Source organism: Arachis ipaensis, chromosome B5 (genome assembly GCF_059453495.1).
Source record: "Arachis ipaensis isolate K30076 ecotype BB chromosome B5, ASM5945349v1, whole genome shotgun sequence".
Classification (NCBI taxonomy): domain Eukaryota; kingdom Viridiplantae; phylum Streptophyta; class Magnoliopsida; order Fabales; family Fabaceae; genus Arachis; species Arachis ipaensis.
The window spans coordinates 118,369,971-118,376,695 of NC_142440.1; the positions used below are offsets into that span (position 1 = coordinate 118,369,971).

General features: G+C 36.8%; 1 non-coding gene across 1 annotated transcript; it reads left to right on the top strand.

Moving 5' to 3' along the window:
- Positions 1 to 276: 276 nt before the first annotated feature.
- On the top strand, positions 277 to 384 carry LOC148565532 (small nucleolar RNA R71). The gene has a single exon (XR_015884063.1). It is a non-coding gene; the product is annotated as a small nucleolar RNA R71 (small nucleolar RNA).
- The last annotated feature ends 6,341 nt before the right edge of the window (positions 385 to 6,725 follow it).

The window sequence follows — 6,725 nt, forward strand, 5'->3', positions numbered from 1 at the left end:
AATCATATTGACTTGCTGAGTCAATATTTTGTTCTGAGCCAATATGGCATTCAGAGTATCAACCTCAAGAACTCCCTTCTTCATAGGCGTCCCATTACTCACAGGATTCCTTTCAGAAGTGTACATGAACTGGTTATTAGCAACCATGTCAATGAGTTCTTGAGCTTCTGCAGGCGTTTTCTTTAGGTGAATGGATCCACCTGCAGAAGTGTCCAGTGACATCTTTGATAGCTCAGATAAACCATTATAGAATATATCCAGGATGGTCCATTCTGAAAGCATGTCAGAAGGACACTTTTTGGTTAACTGTTTGTATCTTTCCCAAGCTTCATAGAGGGATTCACCTTCTTTCTGTCTGAAGGTTTGAACATCAGCTCTAAGCTTGCTCAGCTTTTGAGGAGGAAAGTACTTGGCTAAGAAAGCCATGACCAGCTTATCCCAAGAGTTCAGGCTGTCTTTGGGTTGAGAATCCAACCATAATCTAGCTCTGTCTCTTACAGCAAAAGGGAAAAGCATGAGCCTGTAGACTTCAGGATCTACTCCATTAGTCTTAACAGTATCACATATCTGCAAGAATTCAGTTAAGAACTGAAAAGGATCTTCAGATGGAAGTCCATGAAACTTGCAGTTCTGCTCCATCAGAGAAACTAATTGAGGTTTCAGCTCAAATTTGTTTGCTCCAATGGCAGGAATGGAGATGCTTCTTCCATGTAAATTGGAATTAGGTGCAGTAAAGTCACCAAGCATTCTCCTTGCATTATTATTATTTTCGGCTGCCATCTCCTCTTCTTGTTTGAAAATTCCTAACAGGTGCTTACTGGTTAGTTGTAATTCAGAGTCCTTTCAGGTTCTGGATCTGCTTCAACAAGAATATTCTTGTCCTTGCTCCTGCTCATATGACAAAGAAGAAGGCACAGAAAAATAATAATAATAGAGATCCTTTTTTTTTTTGAATGAGGGAGAGATGTTAGTAGATGAATAAAAAAAAAGAAGGAGATGAGAAAGAAGAGAATTTTCGAAAATAATTTTTGAAAAAGAGTTAGTGATTTTTGAAAATAGTTTTTGAAAAATGTTAGTAGTTTTCGAAAATTTTTGAAATCAAAAATAGAAAATAAAAATAATTAGTTAATTAAAAAGAAATTTTTGAAAAAGAAGGAAGATATTTTCGAAAATGAGAGAGAGAGAGTTAGTTAGGTGGTTTTGAAAAAGTTAAGAAACAAACAAAAAGTTAGTTAGTTAGTTGAAACAAATTTTGAAAAGATAAGAAGTTAGGAAGTTAGGAAAGATATTTGAAAAGATATTTTTGAAAAAGATAAGATAAGAAGATATTTTTGAAAAGATATGATTGAAATTAGTTTTGAAAAAGATTTGATTTTTGAAATCACAATTAATGACTTGATTCACAAGAAATCACAAGATATGATTCTAGAACTTAAAGTTTGAATCTTTCTTAACAAGCAAGTAACAAACTTCAAATTTTTGAATCAAAACATTAATTGTTTATGTTATTTTCGAAAATTTGGTATGAAAATAAGAAAAAGATTTTTGAAAAATATTTTTTTGAAATTTTCGAAAATAACTAAGAATTTTGAAAAAGATTTGATTTTTGAAAAAGATTTTGAGAAAGATAAGATTTTCAAATTGAAAATTTGATTTGACTCATAAGAAACAACTTTATTTTAAAAATTTTTTTGAAAAAGTCAACTCAATTTTCGAATTTGATGAGAGAAAAAGGGAAAGATATTTTTTTGATTTTTGAATTTTTTTTGAAAATCATGAAAAATATGCCATGCATGAGATTTTTTAGATCAAAACAATGAATGCATGCAAGAATGCTATGAATGTCAAGATGAACACCAAGAACACTTTGAATGTCATAATGAACATCAAGAACATATTTTTGAAAAATTTTTAATGCAAAGAAAACATGCAAGACACCAAACTTAGAATTCTTTAATGCTTACGCACTAAGAATTCAAGAATGCATATGATAAACATGAAAAGACACAAAACAAAAATTCATCAAGATCAAACAAGAAGACTTACCAAGAACAACTTGAAGATCATGAAGAACACTATGAATGCATGATATTTTCGAAAAAATGCAAGATGCATATGCAATTGACACCAAACTTATAACATGACTCAAGACTCAAACAAGAAACACAAAAATATTTTTTGATTTTTTTGATTTTCTAATTTTTTTTGGATTTTTATTTTATATTTTTCGAAAAATTATTTAGAAAAAGGAAAAATAAGGATTCCAAAAATTTTTAATATGAATTCCAGGAATCTTACCATGTTAGTCTTAAAGCTCCAATCAAAGGGTCTGGCATGGCTTAACAGCCAGCCAAGCTTTAACATATAATTACATGGGCTGGAGTGATTAGTTGAATACCAATCCCAAAGTAGTTTGGGTATGGCTTTACAGCCAGATATGATTCAACATATTTCATGAAACACTAGAATTCATTCTTAAAAATTTTGAAGCCATAGAATAATTTATTTTTGAAAACATTTTTTTTTTTCGAAAACAGATGAGGAAATTTTTGAAAGATTTTTGAAAACTTTTTGAAAATAAAAAGAAAAGTACCTAATCTGAGCAACAAGATGAACCGTCAGTTGTCCAAACACGAACAATCCCCGGCAACGGCGCCAAAAACTTGGTGATGTTGCCGGATCAAAAGGGAATCTGGCACTGATGTTACCGGACCAAAAGCTTGCCGAAGACTCAAACAATCCCCGGCAACGGCGCCAAAAACTTGGTGCACGAAATTGTGATCACATTAATGTAGTACTCTTTGTTATTGTATGGAATCATTATTATGGCTCTTTACTATGTGTGGACACAACTCCGTTCAACTAACCAGCAAGTGCACTGGGTCGTCCAAGTAATACCTTACGTGAGTAAGGGTCGAATCCCACGGAGATTGTTGGTATGAAGCAAGCTATGGTCACCTTGTAAATCTCAGTCAGGCAGATATAAAATAGTTATGTGGTTTTCGAATATTAATTAATAAAATAGGGATAGAGATACTTATGTAAATCATTGGTAGGAATTTCAGATAAGCGAATGGAGATGCTTTTCGTTCCTCTGAACCTCTGCTTTCCTGCTATCTTCATCCAATCAGTCTTACTCCTTTCCATGGCTGGCTTTATGTGATACATCACCACTGTCAATGGCTACTTTCGGTCATATCTCGGGAAAATGATCCAATGCCCTGTCACGGCACGGCTAATCGTCTGGAGGCATCACCCTTGCCAATGGCTTCATCTTATCCTCTCAGTGAATAATATGCTCACGAACCCTGTCACGGCACGGCTATTCATCTGTCGGTTCTCGATCATGCTGGAATAGGATTTACTATCCTTTTGCGTCTGTCACTAACGCCCAGCACTCGCGAGTTTGAAGCTCGTCACAGTCATTCAATCATTGAATCCTACTCAGAATACCACAGACAAGGTTTAGACCTTCCGGATTCTCTTGAATGCCGCCATCATTCTAGCTTACGCCACAAAGATTCTTGTTAGGAGATCTAAGAGATATTCATTCTAGCTTAATTTATGTAGAACAGAAGTGTTTGTCAGGCACGCGTTCATAGGGGAGATGGATGATGAGCGTCACACATAATCATCACCTTCATCACGTTCTTGGGTGCGAATGGATATCTTAGAAGAGAAATAAGAAGAATTGAATAGAAAACAGTAGTACTTTATATTAATCTTTGAGGAACAACAGAGCTCCACACCTTAATCTATGGAGTGTAGAAACTCTACCGTTGAAAATACATAAGTGATAGGTCCAGGCATGGCCGAGATGGCCAGCCCCCTAAACGTGATCACAGGATCAAAATACAATCCAGGATGCCTAATACAATAGTAAGAGGTCCTATTTATAATAAACTAGTCACTAGGGTTTACATGAGTAAGTAATTGATGCATAAATCCACTTCCTGGGCCCACTTGGTGTGTGTTTGGGCTGAGCCTGAGTGTAGCACGTGCAGAGGCCATTTGTGGAGTTGAACGCCAAGTTCTGTGCCAGTTTGGGCGTTCAACTCTGGTTTTGGATCCTTTTCTGGCGCTGGACGCCAGATTTAGGCAGAAGGCTGGCGTTGAACGCCAGTTTACGTCGTCTATTCTTGGCCAAAGTATGGACTATTATATATTGCTGGAAAGCCCTGGATGTCTACTTTCCAACGCAATTGGAAGCGCGCCATTTCGAGTTCTGTAACTCTAGAAAATCCACTTTGAGTGCAGGGAGGTCAGAATCCAACAGCATCAGTAGTCCTTTTTCAACCTCTGAATCTGATTTCTGCTCAAGTCCCTCAATTTCAGTCAGAAAATACCTGAAATCATAGAAAAACACACAAACTCATAGTAAAGTCCAGAAATGTGAATTTAACATAAAAACTAATGAAAACATTCCTAAAAGTAACTAGATTCTACTAAAAACATACTAAAAACAGTGTCAAAAAGCGTATAAATTATCCGCTCATCAAGAAGTTACAAAGAAAAATGAAGGAGAGAAACCGTTTCTGATTGCAAAAATTCAAAATAAAAGCCAAGGGAAACAGGGCAATCAATACCAATTAATGAAGGTATTAAACCCTCGCACGTTCCCAGTAACAGAGCGCTGATATAAAAGCGTGCACTTTCAGAGGAAAACGTTCCACATTCAAAAAATTTCTACAAGTAAAGAAATCGACAAATGCTCGAGTTCAGCTTCACTAGAGAAGGATCGAAGTCAAGGACTCGACCTCAAAAAAGAAGACCGAGCTCAAGCAGGGGCATTGTTCACACCCTGGGTCGAGATATCCAATTCGAGATGTTCAGTAACAAAGACATCGACCTCTTCAGGTCAGGCTATCCAACCTCTTCTCAAATAGTTCGGTCAAATCGAGAAGAAAGCCCAGTAAGGGGCCCAAATAGAGGAGCACGACCCAAATTCAAAGGCAGTCCAAGCCTATAAAGATAAGGGCGTTTCCCTTGAAGATAAGCTGACTTCAACTCAAAGATAAGATAAGATAAGATAACTAAACTTATCTTATCTAAAAAGGGTTACTCTACACCATTATAAATACACTAGAGCACCCAGGTATAACTTATACTCTGATTCTACTAAAAAACCTATTTAATACCCATGCTAACTTAAGCATCGGAGTCTCTTGCAGGCACCCCCCACCCTCCGGTGACAAAGGATCAGCAGTGCAGCCAGTCCAACAAGTCGGACACGACAGCTCCGGTTGTCACCCATCAGCCGGACACGTCATCTCCGACCAGAACAGAAGATCTCGTCCGAGATCGACCTACAGTTTCAGGTAACCCTCGGAACAGTAGGCATGTAGTATGGAGTAAAGACAAAGATTTCTCTTCATTGGGAGTAGGTTAGGTCATTAAAGAAGGGTACACCTAACCACCCAATGTGCAGAATTTTTCCTCCCAAGGAGCTTTTTCAAGGACATCTGACCTCCTTTTCCAGCATGAATTTAGCCGTGCCACCTCCTTTATGTGTCCTATCCATCAATCTCTTTTTCCATGTACCTATTCATCATAACAAGACAAAAACATCAAAACTCTACACTACACTTGGCAGCAAAAGTAATAAAGGTGGTAACTAAAATTTGAAAAATTGAAAAAATTGGTTAAGTGTTTCTCATGAGGCAATGCTAGCCGTGACTTTATTATGCATGTGTGCACCCTTGGTGGACACCAAACTTAGTGTTTGGCAATGTGGTTCAAAGGATTAATTCACTTTTCTAGAGTGCAAATCTCATGGATTTTGTGAATCATCCTAGGTAAGTTTACACTAAAATTTGTTTCCACCAAGCAATGTCATTGAAAGCTTAACAACATTCTTGTCACCTTTGATTAAATTATTATGAGAAACACTTTAATTTTTGAATATGAAATAAAAAAAATATGAAACATGGTTGTAACTTCATGGAATTCAAGACTTAAGACAAATGGTCTCTCTTCAATTTTCAACATAGTATATATGTGACACTAGCTCAATGTTTGGCCATATACTTCAAGACAGTGCTGTAGTATATGTTCCAAGATGGCTATATGATCATCATGTTTTCAAAACCATTTTGGGGTGCCTTTTGGCACACCAAACTTAGAGATGGATAATATACTTCAAGCTGTTATATGCAAGTGTTCAATCTTTCTCTGAGAGCTTGATTTCATGTTAGTAAACTAGTGATTATTCATATCAAAGCAGTAAAATCAATAAACTAAAGCATGGGCTACCTCCCATGGAGTGCTTCTTTAACGTTATTAGCTTGACAGTTGATCTCTATCATGGAGGATTGTAGTGCCTGTGGTCCTCTCCTCTCACTATGAAACTGTCCCCATTTGATTCCTTAATAATTTTCAAATGCTCCAGGGAAAGGACTCTTCTGATTGTGAATACTTGAGGTAACTGACATGGGATGGTTGGAAGGTGAGGTGGGATTAGTGGATGGTGGATTGATATCACCTTGTCCCCAGGAGAAAAAACTTCTATAGGAATCTTCTTATTTCTCTATCCCCTTGGCAATTTCTTTCCAACTCTTTTCTCTTCTTCCAGTAATACTCCAGTGACTCTTGTGTTAGGGAGGTCCATGTTAGCTGCTCTTTCTTATTCTTGTGGCTGCAGCTCTTCCTTGAGCTTCTTTGGTTGTTGTATCTCTTGAAATTCTTGCTTGTTCACCAAGGATAGTTTCAGGGGCTCTGCTTCTTGT